Below are 24,007 nucleotides of genomic sequence, written 5' to 3'. Positions count from 1 at the left end.
TAAAATTTAAAAGCAAATCAAACCCAATTTATAGCTATATAGATATATGTTGGCTAAATAGAACATATCAGTTCAATTATTCTTGCTGAATTTCAATTACCATAAGACCCCACACATTTTAGAAATAAAATTAAACAATGCTTATTAAGCCATCTGGTATTCTGAAATATCTCTTTGGTTGTGTATTTAAACTTTTAAAGCAATTCTTATAAAATTTAGATTCTGGCTCCCATAGGAAAATACATTAATGAATTTAGTGCTCATTTAAGATAGACACTTTTTTCCTGATAGATTCAAGTGCTAAACAGAAAATTGTTTAGATGATTTCAAGCATTATTGCTCTCTAATAGTAATGCAGCAGCTATAGAATAAATAAAATAAAGCACATTCTTTCTTTGGAATTCACTTAAACAGCAATATTCTGAAGTCATCCTGAATTCTACTTTAAAAGTGGGGTGGATTTGTTGATTTTTTTTTGAAGCAAAGCAAAAGTTACATATCAAATGATGTAAAGCAATCAGGAACCACTGCCTGCATCTATATTTACTTCCATGAGCTGTTGCATTAATATATAGAATTGTAGAATCATTTAGGTTGAAAAAGTCCTTTCAGATCACTGAGTCCAACTATTTACCTAACACTGCCAAGCCCATCACTAAACCACTTCCACATCTACACATGTTTTGAACCCTTCCAGGGATGGTTCCCTGGGCAGCCTGTCCCACTGCTTGAGCACCCTTTCAGGGAAGAAATTTTTCCTAATATCCAACCTATATCATAGCAAAGTTGTTCCCTTTGCTGACTTACCAACCACTGTGTGGATTCCATGCCCTCTCTGTTTGTCAAAGCAAAGACAGATGGACCCCCTCTCCATCAGGGACTTAATAGAAACCCCCACCACAGGAGGTGGAGAAGGCAGCAGCTCCCCATGCTCCCTATTCACTGAGTCTTCAATGATCCAACTTGACCTTCCTTGCCTGAATAAAACTAGGCTTTCCTTTTTCTAAGCATAATCATGTTATTTTGCTCCAGTCACTTCTACTCCCCAGACTCTGACAACCCAAGAAAAGTGCATTGTATTTGATGACCATTTGTCAGTTCATCTATAACTCTCCCTTTCAGCAGAGGTCTGTGAATATAAACGGCCATTTGATGCGAAAGTCTCCCATTCAACCAAACACAAACCCAGACAAGCTCATTATTTTCAGCATAAAATAAATCTATTCCCTCCACCTGGAATTGGAGAGCATCCCACCCATGCTTTGAGAACAGAATATGACAGGGAGGGAAGAAAAGAGCTGATGTATTATACTTTGCTCAGTCCAAATTGAAAACCTACACACCCTAATGGCATTTTGGTTTCCAAATGAGTTCTTTGAATAATATTCCCTTCCCCTCTTTCCATTAGAATATCCAGAAATTAATAATTTAGCCTAGTCATACTGTAGGCCACATGAGTGGTAACTTCTGAATAAAACAAAAACCATTCATACCCACACTTAAATTGCTGGGAGGCCTCTGAGGCTCAGTGCCAAATATCTAACCCATCTCAAAGGTCTGGAGTAACAGGGACTTTGGAATAGCAGCTGCAGCTCAGTCAGCATAACTTCAGTTTAGGAGTTTGGGTTTAAGTTGTTGTGTTGACTCGCTGAGATTTTCTATCCATAGGGAAAGGGGAGCCCAGAGAAGGATCACAGCCATGCCTCCTACAGCTCAGTGCAAGCTCCCAGGGCTACCATTCGACTCAGGACTTCTTATATTGCCAGGTTACACTCACAGCCTCTGCACTGAGACCCTTCTGTCGGCCTTTTAGGAAGACCTACGATCATGATGCTCATGTCAGGCAATGCAGGAGTCTCAGGATCACCATGAGAGGAAATTCTGCATTTCAGGAAATTCAACCAAGTCCATGCGAGGATCCAACAGTTATGGAACTACAGAGTTCACCTCTATGTCGTTGAAGTGCAATCAGGATATACAGGAGGTGAAAGGAAAAAGAAGTAAAGCAAAAGAAAGAAAAAAGTTTCCTGTACACTGCATTAACTGTAGAAAACTTGATCCATGTATTGCTAAACCATATGTTGCCAGGTAGATTCCCTAAGAGCTGAGGCTCAAAGGTTGCAAACAGCTGTGTTTTATTACAGGGGAGCACAGCAACAACTGTGGAGGCTCAACCTGCCCAACCCTGGAGGGTTTATCCTCATGGTGAAGGAACAGTGTCCTGGGAGCCAGGGAAATCTGTTTAGCACTGATTGCCTCACCTCGGCCGGCTGCCTTCCCTCTGCTGCCGCCTCCCTCTCTCTGTTTATAGTAATTAAATTCTCCACTTTAGCACGCTGGCTTGAAATACAGGCAGGGCTTAGTGACTGTAATTCCAGACTCCAACTGTGACATTAACACTGAAACACACACAGAGCACATTCAGAATTAAAAAGCCTGCTTCCCCCTCTCTTAAATGATGAGACAAAAAGGATTCAGATGTCTCAGACACAAGTGTATCAGAAGCAGGGGCTTATATCAGTGAGAAGGAGCCTGTTACATGCCTGTTATATGCTTCCAGATTCTCAAAAGCACTACTTTAATTTTGCCACTTATTTCCATTATTCTCTTCCTACTTATTCCCAAAGCCAATTAAAATGCAAACAGGAGATTTTAAAGGCTTCAGTTCGATAACAGGCAGTGAGACAAGCAAGGCATGGGACAGCACTGAAATATGGCTCTTTAATGCAGGCATATTAATAGAAATAATTGGATTTCTAAAGTCTCACAATTGCAAGTGTAACCTCTTATTGTCCATTAAACCAATTGACATCCTGCATTTGTTATTTCAAAAGTGTGATTCTGATTTCATGAAGAGTGCTAAACATATTCAGTTTGCTCTAAGGAAAGTTGTGGAGTTTTCTTCTGAAGCACATCCGAGCATCATAGCATGGATTATATCCCATGGAGTCATCAAAGCCAGCACAGTAAGTGCTGGCCTTGGAGAAGTTCTTGGCAAGGCCAGAGTTTCATGCAAAACACACAATATATTATTAAGCTTTTAACAGTTATAATAAAAGAGTTAAAGAATTTAATCTCAACTTTCCAAAACAGCCTATGGGAAGTAGATGCCAGAACTTGCCTGAATTTCAGTGGAAGGCTTATCATGAAACATCCTAAGGAAATCCCTGCCTTACTCTGCTTTCTGAATTTAACATCATCTAGTTTCCCATTTCACATGTTTAATTCAAACTGTCTCCCCTGGCTATGACTGCTGTCAGGTGATAGGGCTAACACCATCTTTAAGCTCATCTAACAAGGCAGTGCCCAGTCCACCTTACATCCCACTGTCATTGCCACTTCTCTTACACCACGTTCATCCTAAAGGAATATAAGCACCCCCACATATCCTTTTCTGTTTGTAGGGTTAGTTTTTGGTAATTTAGCTCCTTGAACATGACTGAGATGCCATGTAAGAGCAGAGTCAGTTCAAGGTGGCAGAGGGAGAATACGGCAGGGGACAAATAGAGCAGAGGAAGCAGAAGGGCAGAATTGCATCCCACAGTTACCACTGGCCATTAAAAGGGGTTCACTTTCTTGACAGACCATGTGCTGCCTCTGGCTGCACAGGATTAAGGCTTCCCCCACCTCTGATGGTATAATTTCTAGTTTATTTATCCCAGCAGCAAGCGCACTGCCAACGCAAGTGCTGGTTCTGCTCTCCTGCCCGCTCCCTGGAATGCATCTCTACTCCTCTCTCTCCTTTTTGCCAGCACAAACATCCTTGTGACTGTGCCGTGAGCTGAAGTGAGAAACAAATCTGAAGTGGTTCCCTGGTCTGGCTCCCAAAGCAGGTACAGACCAGCCACGCCAGGAAAAGGGACGGTGAGAGAAGTGTCCGTCCCTGCGAGCAGCACAGTGAACTTAGGCCAGAGCTGCTCATGGAGCTGCAGCTGTGATCCGAGAGCTGAAAGCCAACCCTTCCAGAGTGGGAAAGGAAAGGCAGCCTTCTAACTTTGTTTCCAGCACACACCAAGAGTGGGAAAGGAAAGGCAGCCTTCTAACTTTGTTTCCAGCACACACCACAATACACATGCAGGCTCTGGAAGAGCTTAGAAATGAAGTTCCACTGCTGATGAATTAGAATTATGCTCCAGTCAGGTATGGTTAGAGATGCAACTCTACATTTGAAGCACCCGTTTAAAACATAAATTAATATCGAAAAGATACACCGAATGTTTTATACTTATTAATTTTCTATTACTTATTCCAACAGGAATATTTCCCTATTTATAGCATGATAAATGATTATCTATTTTTAAGTCTTTCTACAAGCAAGATTTCAGTTTCCTTTTCAGCTCCTTCAGACAGTACCTTGTAGAGAAAGGTTCAAGTGCCATGTTTTTATTACCACTAATGCAGAACAAGTCATTTTTCCAGCTGAAATTATGACAACTATGTCACAAAGAGAAGCAAGAGCAAAAATGTGTCTTTGTTTCTTCTTTAATGGATAAAAAAGAAAAAAATTACCACTTTTGTTGTATTTCCTGGAAGAACTGTCAGGGGAAGTTGAAGAGCACTTAACGCACACCTTGTGGCCTTAACACTAGTAACTTCAACAAAGGGTTCATTGTGAAATTGCTTTTCCCCCCAAAGTAAAGACATGAAAAACTATGTAGAGGATTGAGGATTTACCCAATCCAAAACTAAGTATTTCAACTGAAAACTGGAATTATTCTTCTTAAGCAAATGAAAGGAGAAAACAGTGAGGGAGTTCAGCTCCAACAGTTCTGTTCTCAGTTCTGGATCTCTTAATTCATATTCTTAAATATATTGTATTGAGTGTTTTGCAATCAAACATTGATAAAATAATGAAAGACAAAGGTTAAAAGATAGAAATAGCATAAAGAATGGTTAGCTCTCAAATCATGAGCAAAGTAAGCCATTAAGAACACAGAGACCAAGTTTCCCACCCAACCCCTCTCCTGTGCCACTCCTGTGATGCTCCAAAGGCATCCTGTTTCCTTCACTGAAGTGGCATCACATGGAGAAAAAACACCTTTAAAAATTCAACTACTTTGGAGCCACAAACAGGGAAATGTCTTAATCCTAATTTTATAGCAGAATTTTATGTCAGTACATACTTTTTTAGATGCCTTAAACTGCTAATTTCCATAACTTAACATGCCTGGGTCTCTTTTAATAGTAAACATATCTTTGTATTTCCTGCTTGTAATGCTTGGCTTTACCATAATTACAGTGTGTTCCTCGTTTTCAGACCCATAAGGATCCCCCTCACTGCTCTCTCCTCAGCCAAGCTCAGCTCAACATAGTTTTGTATTAGCAGAGACACAAAATGAACCTGCAAAATTTACTCAGAGAGTTACTGCATGCACAGCACTTGCACATGTATATGCAAACTCACATTTGCATATTCAAAATGTCTGCTCTTGCCCACGAACACACTTTATTTTGGCATGCTATGGCTGTACATGCAAATTCCCCGCTTCCAGCATCAATTATCTACTCCCCCACAATCAATATGTTCCCTTTCCTAAAACAATCCATTTCAGACCCTATATTACTTTGCTTCCCTGTAAGTCAATACATACTGCCACGTCCCCCCACAGAAATGTCTTTGCCCAATTCTTTTTACTGATTCTGTCGATTCCATGCTGGTCCCTATTTGCTTTCCAAAATCTTCAGCTTCCTCCCTCCCCTTTTTCCCAGATCCTGCTTTTGCTCACTCCATGTAGAGAAAGAGCAGCAGCTCTACCTGTTTCTCACCTGTCTGACACAGAGGCACCTGCTGCTCCTTTACTAAAGAAACAGCATCCCCCCAAGGCAGCATTCAACAGGATCCACATAAGGGACCGTGACCAGGAGCACCTGCCAAGGACACGAATGAGCAACACACTGCAGAGGACAGGGGACAAAAGCACTGCATGGATATACCACTGTTAAATGAGATTCTTCACTGGGCTGTATGTGGATGAACCAGTTCATCACCAGAGTACACACATCCCCTGAGCCAGTCAGGTCCCACCCCACCTTGTCTGAACACTTCTGCCTGGCAGTGTCTCAAGCAGTGGCAATTTTGCACAGGCACGTGACCCACTCCCCACCTCTCTCCTGCCAAACCATGTCACTGTGTGTTCAGACTCCCTGTGCTGCCCTGGCCACGGCTGCACACGGACACACGGACACATCTCGGACACACGGACACATCTCGGCGGGAAAGGACGGCGCTGTGGGGAATTGATTCCTGAAGGCTCGTGTCACTAACCCTTAACCTGCACTTGTGCCAGCCTGGCCACTGGAGCCAGGACCATTGGCAAAAGCAGTCAGCTGGAGTGTGGATAATGAGGAAGCCTCTCTCAGCTTTACACCCCCAGAGCTGGCTCACAGTCCTCAGCTTTGTCCTGCTCAGAGCACACTTCACACCTGAATGAAGAGAAGTTCTGTACTTTGAAAGAATCAAGTCCATGTTAGTTATAAGGACTGAGCTAGCTAACCTACAAAAAATTTAACTATTGATCCTAACCATTAAACCACTTTAAATTATGAAAATAAATTCCAAATGTACTCGGTAGACTAAATTTACTTTTCATTTCCCCCCATGTGTAAGGCCTATTTGCCTAATTTAATGTTTTACAGCTATCTTTGTTGTGCAAATACTTTCTACAGTGAATATGGAATATATGAAAAACAATCAGAAACTCTCATTCTGCAGTTGTGCTATTTACTTCCTTCCTGAAAACTCAGCTGAGTGAAGTCAGGTTAATTGCCTCTAAGTTGCTATGAATAATGTTGCAGAGCCTTGTTCTGACAGTCACACCATTCTTCTGCTACTCATGTATCCCAGAGCTATTCCAGTGGCTAACTGTAATTCATTTTGGCTGCTAGATCTGCATGGAAAGATAAAAGCTGGTAGCAAATGTCCTTAGTCCGCCTCCAGTCTTCATCAACTTTCTATCCAGTAGTTTTGTAGATGTTACATGCTCCAAAATCACGGAGTCTTTGCTCCCTTTCACCCATTCCCTGCACGCTGCCATCACTCACGGTGGTAGCAGCCGTACGCCAGCTCATTATGTTGAACTAATCTTGCCACCTGACATTCTTTTCGCCAATCAATCTGTTGATTACGGCCAGTTTAAATCTTACCGATAAACAGGAGTCTGCAATCTTTCAAAGGACAATGGAATCTGAATTAATTCTCACCCAGCAGAGGAAAACCAAAATCCTCCCACAAACAGAACTGAGAAACTTCCTAGCCCACAAGGACAATGTTTATGGAGCGGCAGATGGGCTTTCACACACTGCAGTGCAGGAGAGCGTGGCCTCCTCAGCTCTCAGACAGCACTCAGGCTGAGGAGAAGCTCATTCTCACACAGAAATTTATTAATTACACCTTGAAACTCTACCAAGTTAGCCTGTTACTGACACCAGCCCTCAAACTGTTCTCATGAGTAACTCATCTTTAAAATGTGCAAACATGAAGATTTGAAGCTCCTGTCAAAAATATTTCCAGGTTACACTTACTAGTCTATCAACCACACACCTCACAGAACCAAACCAACCCCCAGTCTGACATTTACACAGATAACCAGGGGAAATTCATATAAAAAGGGAGGAAAATAATACCTGTTTTCTTTAAACTGTCCTTACGATATGTTCCATACTTGGCAACATGATGAGCAGGTTTAGATTGGATATCAGGAAGTAATTCTTCCCTGTGACAGTGGTGAGGCCCTGGCACAGGTTGCCCAGAGAAGCTGTGGATTCCCCATCCCTGGAAGTTTTCAAGGCCAGGTTGGATGAGGCTTGGAGCAACCTGGGCTAGTGGAAGGTGTCCCTGCCCATGGCAGGGGGTTGGAACTGGATGGTCTTTAAAGTCCCTTCCAACCCAAACCACTCTGGATTTCTATGAGTAGACAATTCTTACAACAGAAATGCTTTTCAAAGGACACTAATATTCATGGCCTTTGAAAAAGAGATAAAAGACATTATTTGCATGGCTGGCCTTTACAGAAATAACAAAAATAATTCTCGCTTTTATGGACAACAGTAACATTTGCAGTCCAAAAATCATAAACGTCCTGTAACTGATGATGATTGCCTCGCTGACATGACAAATACGAGGCATTTGGTTTTTAATGGCTTTTGTAATTTTTTTTCCTTATGGGAGCACCATTCTGTGTAAATGTATTTTAGTCTTCAGTACTTGGAAGCGACTTCACACATTATTATTCTACATTAGCTTCATTTGTCAGTTTGATGACTAAAGACCTATTGGCCAGATGCAAATGCTGCTTCCTAATCTTGATCTATCACGCACAACAGCCGTGGGTGTGTCATTCCCCACGAAGGAGGATGAATCAGGAGAGTCCTTCTTTAAGGTAAGGTGCACAGATAAACTAGATGCATTAATTACCTGAAAGGAGTTCTGGCTTACTTGTGAGAACGTTTAGTTGCATTAAAAAAACCCAAACTACCCCAGGCATAAAGCTAACTGTCAGAAGTGTAGCCTTTCCCAGCCCAAAGATGCTGGCACTGGCCTTGACTGTGTGTGTTGAGGGGCTCTGTGCCCCTGATCAGCCACACGTGAATAGTCTAGAGAAGTCAACATGAATTTGGATGCTTTACTAAATCAAGGCCAGAAATCTAATACACTTTATTCCTCATCTCCATCATACGTGCATGAAATGATATCCTTGGATTCAGACATACATAAAGTAATTAACTTTTTTTTTCTTCAAGTAAGCATCAGGTGAAAACAGTGAGATGTGTTAAGAGCTTGCTAATTGATGATATATTGCCTTAAATTAATTTTCTACTATTAATGTTACTTAATGGAATTTCATATTTCTTATTTGAAAAATGAGGGTCAAAGGAAGCAATGATGAGAGACAATTACAATTACCACTTAGGACCATTAATATGTAAATATATGGGTAAGTTGAGATTGCTAATTTAAGTTGCATAATGGCTGGATATTTTCAAAGTTAGAGCCTAACAGTTTCTGCCATTATTCGTGTCTATTTTATGCTTACACTGTCAATGATTTTTATCCTTAACAAACCATGAATAACAGCATGGCATTTATTCTATTAACTGATATGGGCATTAATCTTGCATTATGCCATTCAAACATTTTATTTCTTTCTAAAAATACAACAGGTTAAAAAATTCCATCACTTACATACCTTCATGAGCCAGCTCATGAGTCAATCCAAGAAGATGGGTTCATCTTCTTGGTAGATCCTGCCATAATCATCCAGTGGGCTTTTTTAGTACCTTCCTTTGCAACATCTGATATTACCAACTTAAAAGCACAGATATTTTTAAAAGGTCAAGATAGAGAAAGGGTTTGATCCAGGGATCCCCAGCTTAGCAATCCAAACGTCAAGAGAACTCTATCAAATGTCAAAAGAAACTGGAAAAGACCTGGACAAATCATTTCTGCAATACTTCTCATTTATGCCATGTATGCACAAGAGAAATATTTTAACCAGTTCTAGTTCAATGATATTTCACAAATTTCATCTAATTTCAAACAAGTAAACCATGAACAATGAAAATTTCCTCAGTTATGGGTTCTTTCATGCATGTTACACTGTTACCTAAAACTTTGAAATCAAGACTGTCCTTCAAAAATACAATTCTAAATTATTGCCTGCGTTACATGGACCATGAAAATAAAATCAGAAATAAAACTCTGCAGCCCACTTGTAATCCCAGTGCATTATTAATTTTAATTTAAAATAAAGTATGTGTTTTCAGAAGAATTCTGCATCGACTGCCATGCATTCTCCTCATAGAAGTGTGAAAAAATGACGATGGCTGCAGGAATTTCTTTATATGTGATTTTAAGAAATTTTTGAAAATATTTTTTTTCCTTGAGGTATATATCTAGTGCAAATATTCATTGTCTCAAAGTAAAAGAAAGGCTTTCTGTTTCAAAAAGAATTTTCAGTTGTAAGCAAATTTGGTAAGATATAACCAAATCAAAATCCTTAAGATCTTCCTTCTCCTTGCCTTGCATGATTTAAATGAATGTTCGATTTAAATTAATGCTTGATAGTTTTAGGGAGGCATCAAATAAAATCAAATACTATCATCAGGTGAAACAACTTCCTTTGGTATGTATAAAGACATTTATGTAAACTGTCTTCAAGCATATCCTAATGATAAACAAGTATGTTGATAACTTGCTGCAACAATCTAAAAAGAATCTTGGTTTATTTCTGCATTCTCTGCTCTGCTGCAATTGGGCCCATAAAGAAGCAACTACCTTTCCAATTTGCCCTTTACTCTGTAATAAGTATGATGTGGCCTTTCTGAAGACAATTCACTCATGTCACTACAGAAGATATAAAGAATAAATCAAGCCCAATATCTGAGCCATCTGTAATAAAGCTTTAACTACTGATTCAAGAGATATTTTCCCCATAAATTGACTCACCGCACAACTGGGATTGCTCCAAGCCTTTAAGGCTTTATCTGCTAACTGTTTGGAAATAGAGACAATAACTCCCCCAGAGCTGATAGAGCCAAGCAGTTAAAAAGTGTTTTAGACAATATCTTCAAAGGCCTTGACAGAGAATCCCATAATACTCTAAATTTCTTTAGCTGTGATCTATTCTTAAATATAAACCTCTCCTTTAATCCCCACTTTGGACTGCTGGAATCACTGGATGGGTTGGGGAAAGTATTTTGGTACAGATAAACAGCTGAAGAATACTATAGCCAGATTACTGAAGGGAGACAGAGAAATCTACTTAAAATCACAGAATCACACAATCATCAAGGTCGGAAAAGACCTCCAAGATCACCGACTCCAACTTCTGACCAACTACCACCCTGTCAACTAGACCAGAGCACTAAGTGCCACATCCAATCATTTCCTGAACACCTTCAGGGATGGGCACTCCACCTCCTCCCTAGGCAGCACATTCCAATGCCTGACCACCCTTTCAGTGAAGAATTTTTCCTGATGTCCAAACTAATCTTGATGTTCAAGATCTACCTAGAGAAAATACACTGTTGCAATAAAAAAAATGCAAAGAGGTGAGTGCTGTTTATGAGAGACACTAAAGGAAAAGGTAACACAGTAAGAAAATATTAGCCCAAGAACAGCTCCAAGAGCAGCTCCTTTCACTGGGCTAACTCCAGCACAGGCAGATGGAAATCAGTTCTCGGGGGTTACTGAGGACAAAAGCCCAGGGTAGGCTGTATGCTACTCATTTTTCTAAATCTACTTCTCCCTGTGATTCAGAGGGCACCTGCACACTCCCAGCTACCCCTTCCATATGCAACAGCAATAATAACACAGCCCACTTGATGTGTAACCAAGAAGGTCTCCATGAAAAGGTGCACCAGTGCAGGCAGGAGAACCAAGCACCAACAAAACCCCTTCAGTGTGCTGCTGGCAGTGTAAGGAAATCAAACATTAATCCACATTGGCCAGGGTCTGCTGTCCCCACTGCAGGCAAGAGCCCCTAATACAGCCCCTGAGTACAGAGATGAATGCCTATAACCTATAATCCTTGGCACACTCTGTCCTACCCCAGCACTTCCAAAGAGATGGATCTGGAACCTGCCTTTACCCACTCCCTGGCAAGAGGGCACTTCCCTTCCTATTCCTGTCACTTGGCATCTAAGGCCACCAATAGGTTACCATGGAATGATTTACTTACCTAAACCCCAGGTAGCCACTGTTTACAGCAAAGAGAAGGTAAAAGCAATGATGGATGGAAGTTCATGGCAAGTCTCTGCTAGGCCAGTATAATGTAATGGAAGTATAATGGGGAGTATGATGTGTTTGTGCTGGGAAAGGCTGCTGCACTCTCTGAATGAGATACATATCATGAATTCATGTATTTCAGTTCTGCAGAAGCTGACAAGAAAAAAAAAAAATCCACCCATATTCTAAATCTGTAATTCAAAACCTGAAATCAAGTTCATATTTCTTTGAAGGGGCTAATTTAATTTGTTCCTTTTTTGAATTGACCTCATTTTATTTTGTATTTGCTGTGCCACTAAAGTTTATGTAAAGAATTTACACTTTGAAAATTAGAAGTTAGAACTCTTTAGAGATATTTTTTTGTTCTAATAATTCTAAAACAATTTACAGAAGTTCAATAGAGTAGGAAGAAGATTAGGCCACCAAATGAAAGATATGCAAATGATCTTCAAAAGCTGGCCTCCCCCCATCTTATCTTTGAGAGTGGATAAATCTACTTTGATACTAGGATTTAATAAAAAGATCAAAAAAGTCCATATGCTTGTATCTGATGTTATTCAGGTAATTTTGTTGTTGAAGCAGTTCTGAGGATGGAACCTACACTAGGGAATGTATATCTGCTGTTTCTCAGCAGTAAAACATTAGCTGTACATTTGCAGAACTCCTAGGACTGGAGGACACAGGGAAACACAAAGTTTGTAGCTCCTGAATCTCTTTCTCTCTTTTAAAAATAAGCTTTATAATAAAAGAAGTTGACATACTGTAAACAGCAAACATCCTTTCCACATGATCAGTTAGACATAAAATAACCTATACCTTAGGTTTAACAAGAGATGGTCTGAGGGATTCCAAATGAGGATGTAGGAGGGGAGAGAGAAACAGGAGACAAGACTATGAGCCACTGTGAGTCAAAGGTATATGCAAATGGCTTGCAACAATTTGTATTCATTACAGAATCAGAAGAGAACAAACTAATTTAATTTTATATGCTAAGTCCAGCATTTGTCTTGCAAATGTTCTAAGAGACCACACTGAAAACATTAATTGTATAGTTTCTTATAAAGGAAAGAGAGAGAACAAACAGGAAGAACATTCCTGAATGATAAAATGTCTGAGGGATCTGGTGGGAATTCTTCACATAAGATGTATTCTTCTTTAGGGAACAGGTGTAGATGTAAACAGATGGGCTTATATAAGTAGAATTGGCAGCTCCACAGATAGCTGCTTACTGTTATATATGATTTTTCAGACTCACCAGGGTATTCAGGACCACTCTGCTTAATTATTCTTAACATTTTGCCCATTTCATATGCTCACAATATAATGGGCAAATATAAAAATAATTTAAGCAAACTGTTGTTTAAATCTCAATGGAAACGATACCTTTTATTCCAACAAATCACTTAAAGAGGGAACTGCCTATTTTATGAATGTTAGTCCATCTGTTCACAATAGCTCCTTTGGAAGTATTTGTTTTGCTTGGAAATATCCAAATTGATTATGTATGTGGCAGAAGATGGGCTGAGGTGTGTTTGCTGCTTTTAAATCACTGAGCATATAAAGGGGTTTTTACTTTTGTTGGGCTAGGACAACTGAAGACATGAAATGCTTGAATTCTAGACTAGAGCACCTCCCCTATGGGGACAGGCTGAGAGAGCTGAGGCTGTTCAGCCTGGGAAAGAGAAGGCTGCATGGAGGTCTAACAGCAGCCTTCCAGCACCTAAAGAGAACTATGTGGAAGCTGGAAACAGACTCTTCATCAGGAACTGTACTGATAGGATAAGGAGCAATGGGTACAAACTGAAAGGTTGTAGGTTTAGATGAGGTATTAGGAAGAAATTCTTCCCTGTGAGGGTGGGGAGGCCCTGGCACAGGTTGCTCAGAGGACCTGCAGCTGCCCCATCCCTGGAAGTGCTCAAGGCCAGGTTGGATGGGGCTTGGAGCAAGCTGGGCTAGTGGAAGGTGTCCCTGCCCATGGCAGGGGTTTTGAACGAGATGCTCTTTAAGTTTCCTTCCAACCCAAACCATTCTGTGATTCTGTGATTTTAGGTGTGTCTGTTCTGGAGAGGATGTACCAACAGGCATTGTGTTTCCATGAAGATGGCCACACTGTACTGGGGTGCAGTTCTCACCTCTCCTCCATGAATTATAAGAGAAGAACAAGTGAGGTAACACTACAGAGAGGTCCAGTGCAAGCCACTTCAAATTCAGGCACACATGATGCTCATCACACAAGTGACAGAGCCACACTAGTAATGTGACCAGGATCACAGCATCTACCATTTCACAACAGCAGGATCCTAATGGTCACTCTGCCACACCTTTACACAAAAAACAGCTTCACATCTAATGGGGTAATTCCTGGAAGTTAAGTCTCCTCATCCAGCCTTTAGCATATGCTTCCAAAAAGCCCAAACAGACCGTGAATATGCATGTTAAGAGCAAAACTGCAGAAGAGCCAAAGGACTGCAATCTGCACGTATTTGTACATAAGGTGAAGGTCAGATCTATGCTAATGGGTGTGATTGTGCTCTCATCTCTTGAGTAACCCAGTCTGTGTCATTTTGGATCCATTCCACCAAATTATTCAGACATTCCCCTCAGTACTACTCAAACAATAATTGCAGAGAACATCAGGACAAATCACAGAAGCGAACATCAAATGTAAGAACAGAAGAGCTTTTATAGGAGCGAAAGGAAAGGAACACCAGAAAACAAATGAGAAAGGAATGACAAGGAATTGTTATAAAATATGTACCAGAGTGCCTGGTTAGTGTAAGAGTTTGAATGGGCAGCCCCAGGAGCCCTCAGGCCAGCAGCACATGCAGCTGAGAGTGAAACTAGGACTCTCAGTGAAGCTGTGTTTGAAAACCATCCCAGAGCTGGGATGTCTGACCTAATGAACCACTAACAGCCAGAGCAGCCTGCTGCAGCATTCAGGACATACCTGCTCAGCTGGGTCCCCTATGATGTCACACAAAATGCCCTGCACAGAATGTATGGTGCCTGCTAGACAGAGGCTGGCTCAGGGGGATTACAGGAACAGCCACCCAGAGCATGTGGTATCAAGTAAGACAAAAGCCAAGAAGAAACATCTTCAGACATTGGAGGCTCAGACTTCTCTTCTTTTGAAAGGGCCAACACCAAGACTCAAGATATCCCCTACCCTGGCCCACTAAGTCCTAGCTTGCCACAGAGAACCTGCTGCACAAGGTACATGACACCATGGGGATGCTCAACACTGCCCAGCAAACAATGTCAGTCTTCTCTCCAAACATCAGATCTATATCTACCAGGTAAGACTTTGGGTGGCATTTCAGGAGAGCATCTTTTTTTCTTTAGCTGAGGGGTTCTGAATGAGGTGATGTTTAATAATTTCTGTGGGGCTGGTTCTTCTTCTTGATTTCCTTTCCTGTTTCCTTTCCCTATGCTTTGCTCTGATGCCAGGGAAGAAGTGTTCATTGTACTCAGTAACCTCATTTTCCCCAATTTTGTGTTTACTATGCCTGCAATACCCTATCGAGCATCAGAGTTGTCTACTAACTTACACAAACATGTCCTATAACAAATGTGTTAATTAATAAATAAAATCACCATCAATCACAATACCTGCATCATGAGGCTCAGCAGTCCCACATTCAAACACTCAGAAGCAGGAGCTGTAAGGGGAAGGCCATGAGATTCCAAAGGCAGGTTGTTCCCTCGTTCCTGGCAATTGCAGCTGCTCAGGGAAGAAGGTGGAGGACCCTCTCAGCCACAGCGCTGAGCGAAGCCAGCCCAGGCACAGACCTGCCCTCCCTGGGCTCTGACTCACAGGGTTCAGCTGCCTAAATGGAGCCCATTATTTTGCTGGTCCATTTTGCCAGTACCTAAACTTATTTTGCCAGTACCTAAACTTAGCTTGCAAGCACAGCTAAAATACTAATCATTAATTACAGTCACTGTTATAAAAGCCAATTATACTATCAGAGATACTCCCAATGCCATTCAGGCTGACTGGCTACTGTATGGAACTGAAGGAAAAATAATACACAATAGAAAATAAAACCTCCTCAAATACTGGACCCCAGTGGAGAAGGCTAATTCCAATGATGTAAGAAAAGACCTGTTTAGCCACATACACATAATTGTATATTAGAGTTTTAAGCAGACAGCTGTGGCTGCAGTCTGGAACACAGAAAGGAATGAACCTGAATAAAAGGCTGTTACCAACTACTACTACTACAGTTCTGGCAAGGAAGCCAGGGAAGGCAATGAATTTAACAGACTATGCTTTAAGTTCCACTTTTTTTATGGAATGCACAATGAAATTCTCAAATTCAGTGAACCTTGCACTCCAAGGACAGCTTTAACAATTTAAATCCTGATCTTACCATCCAACTTTAATGTTACCATCCAACTTCAGATGCACATCTAGCTGAGCAACAAAATACCTTCTATTAAGTAGATGTACGTCTTCGGTTGAAGGAACTGCTGACTCATTCCTTTACTAGGAAGAGCCATCTATTCTTTTAAAGATGAGGTCTCTCAAAGAAAGCCAGGTGCCCCATACACCAATAGCCTAAATCCCTCTTCTCTGTGATGGATTCCAAAGCCACCTGCGCGTTATTCCCACCGTACCCGAGCAGCTGCAATCCCACGAGCCACCAGAACTGGGTGTCAGCAGAGAGCTGAGCTTTTGTAACTCCCCAAACATGCCCTGGACAGGCTGCATTGGTTTCTTAAAAGGGAATAGAAGTCCAAAATCTTGGACTAAGGTGATTAAATACTTGCCAGATTCAGAGAGTATTCAAACAGGAGTTTTAGAAAACATTAAATATGAAATTAACTGAAATAATTACTGAAGTACAAGACCTACTGCTTAACGTGGTCCAAGGGGCACAGGAATGGAAGGTGGCAAATGTTACAGCAACTTCTGAAAACAGTCTGAGAAACTGCCAGCTGGTACCTCTGATTTTTTTACACGTGTAATAAACTCAGTTGTGTAATAAACAGATTTAGCTGATGCACAGAGAAATGTAACACCATAGGGAAGAGTTACTAGAGCTTTTACAGCAGGAAACCACAGATCAGAAATCTGCTCCAGGTCTTTGATGGTGCTGGGAAGCACAGGAGGAAGGGTTGTGACTGACATGAGATAGTTGAACTGCCAGAAGTTTTGATGATCAAAGTCGGGAGGGGGAAAATGGAACCTTTCCAATAGGACACAGTCAGGAAAATACAGGAACAGACTACCAGAAGAATGTGACATTTATTCTGGGACCTGTGCTTGTCAACATATAATTTTTTTTACAGGATGTGAAGGTGAGCACTGATAGTATAAAATTATTCATGTTTTTCAAGACAACAGCACATTTCACAGACCCACTGAAGAATCTCAAGATGCTACTGGATTTAGTGGCAGATGAAACTGAATTCTGTGAGACATGAAATGGTTTGAATGAACAAAAGTATCCTTAATTATACAAATCCAATGATGAACAGTAAACTAGCCTTTGTCATTCAGGAGAGAGATCTCACAGCCACTCTGTTTTTTTTGGAAATATCAGCTTGGTATAATGTCAAGATTTAAGATTTATTGGGGGGGGGAGAGGAAGACAGAGAAGAAAATCAGGAAACTTCATTAGGCCTCCTTTTAAAACCATGATTTAAGCACATATTAAATACATCATAGAGGACTTGTCCCTCTTCTCTGCAAAAGCAGGCAGCCAAAATAAGACTTAGGTAACAAATGAAGAAAGGTGAGGAATGGCTTATTTATCCAGGAGATTGAACAGACACAGACACTTCAGCTGTGGAAAGAGAGCAGGGGAAGATGTGCCAGCATGGAGAGGCTGAACAAGGAACAATTATTCACTAATTCCCACAGTGTGAGAATCAGAATGTATCACTAAGAGATTTAAAGCAAAGGCAGGGAAGTACTTCATCACAGCTATGGGATCTGTTGGAAATATAAAGAAGTTTCAAACCGAAAGATGAGGGAAGTTTAACAGATCCATGAACACCAAAGTGCAGGAGGTCCCCAGCTCTGGGAGCCCCCAGTCCACAGGGCACTGCAGGAGAGCAGCAGGGAAACCAGTGTTTTCCCTAAGCATCACCTCCTGCCCAGTGCCAGGGTGGGTCTGGCACAAGAGACCTTTGCTATGACCCAAAGCACTGCAGTTCTGCTCTGCTGTGTTTCCTGGCAGGTTCCTGAGGTACTGCACACATATTCATTTATGATATAAAATGCTGAAGGGGGAATGATGCTTGACATGACCCAACATTAAAGAACTCTCTGTCATCGCCACCCTCTTTGGCTTTATTCTAGAAGAGGAAAAAAAGAGGATATTTCTTTTTTTTTCACTCAGTTTAGAGAGGAAAGACTAAAAGCAGACTCTAAAAATAAGTAGATTTTACCCTACTCCCCAAGAGCATGGGACACTCAGAGAGGTAACAGCTCTACATAAAAGATATTCACAAATTAAAGGACAGGCAAAGAAGTAAAGAAAGTTCATTCCACAAGGAAAAAACCCAAAAGCAAACAAACAGCTCAAATATCCAAGTCAGGCTTCAGAGGCTGTTTACAGAATTTCTTTCCTTGCTTATTTTCCCATTCATCATCATGTATAGTATTTTGCCACAGAAATAGAAAGGGAATTCAAACACTTTATTTAGTTGCCCGAAAGCATCAGTACAAAAAATGTCTTTCTGCCCAGGAAATGACCATGGGCTTGCTGGTGGGAGCCTTTACAAAAGGACAGGCAATATTTATGAGCAGTTTGAAGGTTTCCTAGTGAATATCCATCTGGACAAAGTGGATATGCAAGTTTTGCACTCTCTTTCTCTCTCCTAGGTCACTTACCTAATCCTAACATTGCATCCAATTTTCTCTGAGGAATAGTTCTGCATAAGTTCAATGCCTCAGAGGCATCTAAATCAAGATTTTCTTGGTGGTGGAGCAGCCCTAAAAACAAATTAAAATCAGGCTTTCACGACAATGGGGATTTTGTCTCAGGCTCCCAGTTCACTTCAAACCAACGGGTTTGTTTTGTGCCCATGCAGGCCTGACAAAGAGGGGCTGGCACAGCCCATGGCAGGAGCAGCTGGCAGTATTTTTCCCTCTCAGCCAACACGCTGCCTCTCCGTGGACATGACCCACCAGTGCAGCCAGTCCTGACTGGCAGCAGCAGGGGGGAACTGCAGAGATGTCCTGAACTTTGTCTCTCTCACCTTCTTCCCCCGGCCCTTGAAATGCAAGCAGGAGTCCTAGATTGGTCCATAAAAAATAATAAGCACTCCTAGGACATCTGTATGGAGATTATATTGTTAATCAATATATTTTGCATAGCCCCATGGATCACTTGTTATTGATGATTATGCATTTTAGCTCCTGTGACAATTTGTCAATAAAATAAAAATAAAAAAGGGCTAAGGACAGCATAATTTTAATTCAAAGATGATCTCTTTCTTGAGAAGAGATGCCACCTTCCAAGCTCTGAAAAGAACTAGCTCATGAATATATTTCATTTACCAAGTGGAAGAGCTGTTCAAAGAATCAAAACTTTCTCGGTAATCACAAAACAGGTAATCTGGAGGTGAATAATTTTCTTTTAGACTTTAGTTACTTTAAAAAACGAATATTGGAAAAATAGCAAGTTTGCCAAAAATATAAGTTTTGAGTTACTGAAAGTGGGTTACTCAAATTCAACATAGACTGGCACAGTTTTTACCTCCAAAAAGGGGAAAGCTAAATACTGGTTATGGATAGTTTTAAAGATTGGGGGGGGTTATATGAAACTGTCTGACACTTCATTTCCTACTTTCAATTCAAAATATGAACTTTGCTTCTTGAAAGGGAAAAGAGCAGTGGGTAAACTGTCCAAATTATCTAAATGATCCTTAAGTTTGAAACAACGTACTTGAGATACTTAGGCAGTCACTCCAAAGCATCCAGTCCCTTATGGACTCTGTCTCCTCTCTAAGTATCAGCTTCCCTTAAACAAAACCACCCAATTTCTTCTTTCATAAGCATATTTTCTACACTCCCAACTCAAGTCTGGATCATTCCACCAAGCTGCAAGCTAGCTAATGACTCCTGATTACTGATGGCCATCCATCTCATTTCAGCAGTGACAGATGCAAATCGCTGTCCCGTGCAGGTTCCCGGCCCTATCCAGCCCTTGGCAGAGAATGCCACGGTCACTCCATCTCGCACGTTTAACACACACAAAGCACACACAGATCCTAGATCAGCAGCATAACTTATTTCAAAAATCCCTTTCTTTTATTTCAGGATATGGGTGATGAATGCAGTATTGATCCATTCTGCACATACAATACAGATGCTGTACTCAGAACACAAGACCCGGAGAGCTGTCGATATTTAAGAGGAGCTTTCACGGAAGAAAGGCTGTGGTGACCTTCAGAGGTCCTTACTCTCTGACTGTCTGCAGGAACAAGTTAATCAGGAGATGAAGCTCTTGTATCTAAGCCAGGCTTGGGATGGGGCTGTGCAGTCTGAGTGAAAGAAAGGAGTTCTCATTCTATCCCTATAAATACATTCAAAGCTGGAATTTGCTAATTGCAGCATTCTGTGAGCTGGAATTAATATAAACAATAAATATAAAATAGAACCCATGGACCTGGTAAAGTTACAAAAGCAGTAAATGCTAGAGATGAGATGTTGAATACATTATTATTTTAAGACTTGTGCCTAGTTGAAATGATATTAGAAAAAAGGCCAACTTCTTGCAAACCATTTTAATTCAGTTTGTGGATAGCTGCCGGAGAATCAAAATTTTGATCAGTTATGCCCCACTTGGGATGCATAAAGCTCCAATTTTCAGCTTCTGTTAGTTTAATACAAGGATGGCAAAAATCATGTGGACATTCCCTTCATTTACTCTTGGAACAAACAATTTGCTCATCACCATGTTTTGGCTGACTGCCTGAACAGCTGAAACTGTTGCTTCTCCTTGAAGAATAACATTTAACCAGTCAGATAATAATCCAATCAACCTGGGGTCCTCAAAAAAACCCCGACCAGGTCAATATATTGCTCTAATGAGCTACAACCCTGGCCTCCAGAACATTGTTTTTATACCGGGTGTGTGCAGGCAAGTGAGATGGGAATATTTAGGACTACAGTATCTACTTGAAAAAGGCTGGCTCTATTAAATAGCTGTCCATCTCCTTGCACTCCAGGGAAGGAAGCATTCCTCTCTAACGAAGATGAAGGGAATATCAATGGGGCTAATCTCTTCAAAGTGCTCAGCGCTCAAAGCAATTGCCTGCAGTAGTACACAGTCCCCACCCTCATTAGCTCAGCAAACACAGCCAGAGACAAAACTATCTGCAACTAGGGCAAAAAATGTAAAAGAAGGGGGTTCCAAGCCACCTCCCTTTCCTTTCCAAATGACAAATATTTCATACATTTTAAATTATGTGTGTACTGAAAATAAAGTCATATTTTCAGAATCCCTTTTCTTTCCCTTCTAGCGTATTTAAATATTGTGGTGCTTCCTTGTATTGAAAAATGGTCATGACACACCAGAAACACTGCACAGCACAGCTTCTTCTCCTGATCAACAAAGGGGGAAAATTCATTACCAGCTTTTTCCCTTCGGCAAACTGACACGGTCAGAAATAAGGAGTGTGATAGTTTCATGTCCCCGTGAAACAAGCAGACAAAATGATCTGTCAATCAGCTCATATTCGTGTACGTTCCAATCTACCCACTGCCTCCAGATTAGAGAATTTTTATGGTCAGGAAAACAAATGTTGAGAATGAGAAAAAAATTACATAGAACAGCAGCGAGGGAAGGAGGCAGAATTACGAGAGAAGGAATTACTGTTGAGCAATGCAGTCTTCCAGCACATCCTTGTAGTCCCATGCTGACCATAGGAGCAATTAAGGATGGTCAACAGATGTTGTAAGCACTCCTCAGAGAAAGGGGGCCGACAGGGCCGTGTTGTCAATCTCACTTCCAAGCTAAGCAGCGTGATCAGGACTGGAAAATGGGGCATGGGTTGTGTAAAGCAACTCAGAGCGCACCTGAGTCTCTCCAGGGAGTCCACTAATGGATTCATCAGTTCAAACACACAGGCTGGGCAGGCTCCCTGGGGACAAAACATCAATACTGGTGCAGTGTTGAAGAGCATACAGTTGGGGCAACAGCATTTGCTTATTGCAAAGCTCTGCCAAAGCAGTGATTTCAGCTCTGAGGCGCAAAGGACAAAACCTTTTTGCCAGTGTGGCTGAGGTGAACCAGCCCTCTATTTCCTCTACCCAAGGTATCAGGTTTGAAAATCTTTTGCTTGTATTAAAAAAAAAAAAAAGGTCAACAAATGGTGGACCTGAAAGTTTATCTCCCCCAGGTCAGTTTAAAGTAGGGATGCACATTCAGACATGGACCAAACACATATCATGGACTTTAAAGAACAGTTTTATAAGGGATACTCAAGTTTGGATTAAAGAGAAAGAGAGAGAGACAGATGGACAAGACAAAAGAGAAATGGAGACTCATGACTGCTTTCAGTTTGCCAGTATAAAGCAAAAGGCCTAATTTTGATATTTTGCCCTACCACATTTTGGAAAGAAGGAAGAAGAGGGTTTTTTCCTGACTGGTGCTTGGCCAGTATCTGCAGGGACAGAGGAGGCACACACAGCTCACATGCACAGCACTGACACAGCACTTGGAGATGAGCTGAAGCCAAGAAGAAAGTGAAGACAAACTGAAAGTGCTGACCATCAAATAATAAATAGCAAACTAAGATATGCAGGTGGCTGCATTTGTGCTCGTTAAGCAAAATCTCTGAGAATGTGGATCAATTATATTTAAAAGAACAGACCATGTGAATCCTTAGTTTAGATGGAGAAGTTGTGTAAGCATGCAGTGAAAACACACAGGTCTTAAGAGTGCTGAACCCATAGCAAACCAAAGGGTTCTGATGGGACAGACATTAAGCAATTCCTGATGGGAGAAAAGAGAGGAACAAGTGATGTACAAGATTGTGGCTTAGGCTTTATGAATAGACTTGAGAAAAGCCTGAATGAGAAGCAAAGCAGACAGCAAAATAAGTCTCAATTCTCAGTGTAAAGAGCAAATGCTTCAAAGGAATTGGAAAGATGTGTTCCAAATCCACAGCTGGATCACCTTGCCACCCTGCTAGGAGGAGTCACAGCACTGTAGCAAGTCTAAGCTGACTAATAACCAGAACTGGGAGTTTTCTGAGGTCTGTGTAAAAAAACAAGTACCAGGACAAATCCAAAGAATTACATCTATTTCAGTCTATGTATATATGAAGTTCTCTTTGCATATTGAGCATCAGTTTGCAGAGTTTACTACAGCTACACACAAGTGCCCAACCAGTGCATCCAGTTGGTTCATACCTGAGCACCCAATTCCCTTGTGCATGAATGCCCCCAGTTCATGCATGGCTGCCCCATCAGCTCATCCACTGACACCCAATTAATTTACACAGAGTCCCCAATTAATGTCCACCCACTGATAGAAACCTGTGGCCTGGGGGCGACCCTCAGGGAAGCAGTGAGAGCCTGGAGCAGGGGGGACGAGTGGGAGGGAGCAGGAGGAGTGTCCCACAGAAGGCCCTGCACACACAACCCCAACCTCCCGCATCACCCGGTACTGCCCCAAAGGAATGGGGACAATGGGGTGCAGCCTGCAGCAAAAACAGGGCAGGCAGAGACTAGGAAGGGGGGAGAAGAGAGGTTCGGCTTATGCAGAGAATGGGAAAGGGGGAAAAAAGCATTTACTTAAACAGTTGTTTAATTCTTCGTGTTTTCTCTTTTGTCAAACCCCAGAATCAGTGATCAGAAGTTTGTGTTAATTGGCAATAACTTCAATCAAGTGAAAATTACCCAAGTTGAGACTGTATTGTCTGTGACAGCACATACATAGTCAGAATTGAGGCAGGGACTCAGGCACTGAACCACAAGGGGAAAAGCACCCTAAGGAATCAATTGATGTTATCAAGTAATCTGCCTTGGAGATTAAAGAACACAGAGCAATAAAGTGTTGTAATGAAAAAAGCTTTTTAGTCAGAAATGGGGGTCACAAAGAAAACACACACATTAATGTCAGCACATAATTGCTCTATATGGGCAAAATCAGATGCCTCTAAAAAGATTACTGGTAAATTCTGTACTAGAGGATTTTTCTCCCATCATGCATGACTTTATCTGTAATCAAGAGGGAGACAAATACAAAAAGCAAGCTTCAGAAACTGCAAAACAAGTGGGAAAGAGTAAAGATCTTGTCTTATTCCAGTTCTCTTTAT

The 24,007-nt window shown here is 41.3% G+C and overlaps 1 protein-coding gene and 1 long non-coding RNA gene across 5 annotated transcripts in view; one reads left to right on the top strand and one right to left on the bottom strand.

Moving 5' to 3' along the window:
* Positions 1-24,007, bottom strand: part of SPAG16 (sperm associated antigen 16) — a 385,479-nt gene that overhangs the window by 77,221 nt on the left and 284,251 nt on the right. The window lies entirely within an intron of this gene.
* Positions 14,672-20,345, top strand: LOC135416956 (uncharacterized). The gene is made up of 2 exons (XR_010431828.1): positions 14,672-15,021; positions 20,001-20,345. It is a non-coding gene; the product is annotated as an uncharacterized LOC135416956 (long non-coding RNA).

This window comes from Pseudopipra pipra, chromosome 7, assembly GCF_036250125.1.
Source record: "Pseudopipra pipra isolate bDixPip1 chromosome 7, bDixPip1.hap1, whole genome shotgun sequence".
Classification (NCBI taxonomy): Eukaryota; Metazoa; Chordata; class Aves; order Passeriformes; family Pipridae; genus Pseudopipra; species Pseudopipra pipra.
Note: the sequence above shows the minus strand (reverse complement) of the source record. Positions and strands in the feature narration are given on the sequence as shown.